Source organism: Humulus lupulus, chromosome 7 (genome assembly GCF_963169125.1).
Source record: "Humulus lupulus chromosome 7, drHumLupu1.1, whole genome shotgun sequence".
In the NCBI taxonomy this organism is placed as follows: domain Eukaryota; kingdom Viridiplantae; phylum Streptophyta; class Magnoliopsida; order Rosales; family Cannabaceae; genus Humulus; species Humulus lupulus.
The window spans coordinates 161,905,028-161,908,638 of record NC_084799.1 but is presented as its reverse complement, the minus strand read 5'-3'; the positions used below and the strand labels follow the sequence as shown (position 1 = coordinate 161,908,638).

Below are 3,611 nucleotides of genomic sequence, written 5' to 3'. Positions count from 1 at the left end.
TATTTATTTTTATTTTATGTGTCGTTCTTTTTGTTGTAGCCAGCTTACTGGTTATATAGGAAAAATGTGTGGCTTTAGATTGGTCACTTTTTGTTGGTCTATCTTCACTTTTGTGAATTAGAATCTAAATTAGTAGTCACTACTCTCATTAATATATCATCATAGTTTAATAAACTAGAATCTCTACTCGAGTATATTTTTGAGTTTGATGTCTAACTTTCCTAGAGTGATCCTAATCCATGTCAGACATTTTACCAATGAAGTTATTTGTGGATTAGTTGCGCATGCTCTTAAGATGGACAAAGAACTTGTTTGGTTAGAGGATTTTTCTTCTTTTCTTTTATGTTGTAATTCACTTTGATTGTTGATAGCTCTATGAAAATAGATTTATTTATCTCTTTTGGTGCATTAATTTAGCTTTGTTCTCAATAATTTTTAGTTTAATTTAGACAGTTTTATTTAGTTTTTCATAAATATTAATTTTAATAGTTTATATTTGTTTTAATTAATTTTTATATTATTTTTATTTAGTTTCTCATGAATTAATTAATCTACCTCAATTACAAGTAGTTTTGAAGAAAGATAAATAGATTTAAAATGCTAATTTTTGGTGCAGAATATTTCAGACTACTACAACAATACTGCAGTATTTCGAGCACAGTAGCTATTGAGGGACCAACGTGGAAAACAAGGATGGTTGGTCATTTAATGAGCTTTTTATGATTTATTTGGTGGTTTATGAAGAAAAAAAAAAAGCCAGCTGGGATTTAAATAAAAGTGGTCCCAAAAGAAGAGAGATTGCGACATGTGGAGGAAGGAGAAAAGTAGGGTTTCTCTAATTGGAACTCTAACTTTAAAAGAAAATTCAGCCACCATTCTATACCCTCTACATATTTTTTTAGCAGCCACCATTGAAGAAACAAGAGAATGAAGAAGAAAAAGAGAAAAAAGAAAAGGAGAGAAAGAAAGCACAAAGGAAGAGAGCTTGAAGATAATAGTTATTGAAGACATTCATTTCAGCTTGATTCTCTTTACTCTCTTCTTAGTATTTTTATTTCTTTCTTTGAATTTTCTTAACTATGAATTATTTTATTATGGGTATTTTTTAGATTGTAGTTATAAGCTAAATTTTTCATAGCTAGAATGATTGATGAATTCTAATATGTGACTTTTGAGTTTTGTTAACGGTGTTAATGTGAAATTGAGGTTTTATTCATTCAAGTGGTTCTATTGTTTACTCTTTACTTTTGTTTGGCCATCAATTGTGAGTAATTGAATTAACTTCTAATATCGAAAGGGTTAGAGTTAATGGACACAAGACTTGAATGATGCAAGTTTACTCTCTTTGATTGTAATTTGTAATGGTATGGGCATATATTATTACCTGGCATAACTTGATGGAATTAGTGCTTGGAAATGTATTCTTGAAGTTAGATTAGCATAGACATATGTTTGATTTAACTAAAGAATTTAAATCATAGTGACTTCAACGGAAGCCTATGAACTTGCTTGGAATTCCTAATTAATAATACTCAGTTTACTATAGCATTGATGTCAGTATTTGCATATTAGAAAGAATTAGTTATTCTAGCTCATTTCTTAATCTTGCTATCTTATTATTTGTTTGTTTTATTTACTTCCTTGCTTATGTTTTGAGATCAGCCAAATTTGTTTGTTTTATTTTCACTTGTTTTGTTCCAAGTTGTTTAGTATTAATTTTTGCCCGATTATTTGCTAATTTAATCCTTGTTGAGATGATACTTATTCTTATCACTTTATTACTTGTTGACTATATACACTTGCGCATTTATATATTTCACCCAACAATTGTTTCTATTGAAATTTTTATTGCCACAAAAAAAGAGTATAATGTGAATGTTGTGTAATTTTCAAACAATGCAAGTGCACGTTATCACAACAATAAATAAAGTATAAATGGAGAGTCGAACCCACATAATTTATCACAAAAAATAATTATCAAGTTATTTTTGTTTTTATTTGAAGAATTAAATAATCAAAACTTAGAAAAAAAAATTAAAATTATTGATTAGGGCACTTTGGATTATATATTTGTGATCCTTTCTCACTTAGATATTGTTGATTTCTAGCATTTTTATGTGTTTCTATCTTTGTTTGCGAGTCTTTGATTTTTAGGCCACAAAACATTTTATGAGAGTTTATTAATGAATTTTGTGTATTTTGTGGCTAGATATTGAAGGGAGATGATAAGACTCAAGAAAATGAAGTTTAGAAAGAGTTTGAAGTGTTTTAGAAGTCCCTAAACCTGAGGTTCGAGGCTAGAGCGGAAGAAGTTGAAGAAAAAAGAAGAAAAAGGGAAAACAATCTTATGGTTGCGGCCTCCAAGAAAGTGGGTAACGGCCGCGGCGAGGATTTTAATGACTGCGACCTATGCTCGATTTTCTAAAAAATCACATTTTATTACCGCAGCAGTGGACATCAGTGGCCACGACCTACGACACTTTTTCAACTTTAATTTTACTTTTTAATGTAATTTCAAGGGGACTATAAAAGGGTTTAGGGCTAACTTTTAGAATAAGTTTGGATTACAAATTTTTGGAGATTAGAGCGATAGAGGATAAGAAAAAACAACATTCTTTTCCATTCAATCTAGTTTTTCTTCTTTTCTCTAGACTTTCTTTATTTTTAATTAATGTTTATGTTTATGATCATTTTGTGATTGTGGAGTAGTTTTATTTTAGGTTAAGGGTTATTTCAAAACCCTAGACATGAAATCTTGAATGCAATGATGAATTGTAAATCCTAAAATTGGCATATTTTATAGGGTAAGTAACTACTTGATACCCTGTGTTTTTGCAAAGTATCATTTTGGTACCATGTATTTATAATAATATTCATTTGGTACCCAATATTTTGAAATCGTACATATTTGGTACTCTGTATTTTAAAATCATACATATTTAGTACCCTAAACTCAAATTTAATTAATAAAATTTTATCAATTATATAAGGTCCAAATTTAAATTTAATTACTTAATTACATATAACTAATGACAATTTGATAATATTGACAAAATTTTATCTATCAAATCTGAGTCTAGGGTATCAAATATGTATAATTTTAAAATACAGGGTACCATATGAGCATTATTGAAAACAGAGGGTACCAAAATGATACTTTGCAAAAATATAGGGTACCAAATAAGTAAATTCCCTATTTTATAGAAATATCTTTTTTATTAAAAGAACAATTTTTGTTCCCCTTTATTATGATTTTCGAAATTCACTTTCCCTTTCTTGTGATTTGTGGAATATTTACATTCATTATTTAACTTTATTTTATCACAATTTGATTATAAAGGGAAGTAATATCTTACAAATATTCAGTACTTATTCAAAGTCATTTATGAAATATTTGGCTTTATATTTTCGTCCAGCTCAAGATTTGAAAATTTAGGAAACTGAATCTTTTATGTCATTAATTATTATTTCTACCTTGAGCATGTTTTCGATCCGACACAAGTCTGAGCTGTCCCCACCGAAATCGTATCTGTCAGATCAGCATCTTCTAAAAAAGGCAATTCTTCATCAATCAAGAATATCTTCAATTATTCTTGCCTTTATTAGGAGAT

At 28.6% G+C, this 3,611-nt stretch overlaps 1 long non-coding RNA gene across 1 annotated transcript; it reads left to right on the top strand.

Moving 5' to 3' along the window:
- Positions 1-627: 627 nt before the first annotated feature.
- LOC133789979 (uncharacterized) lies at positions 628-2,646 on the top strand. Its single transcript, XR_009873825.1, has 2 exons — positions 628-1,045; positions 2,210-2,646. It is a non-coding gene; the product is annotated as an uncharacterized LOC133789979 (long non-coding RNA).
- The last annotated feature ends 965 nt before the right edge of the window (positions 2,647-3,611 follow it).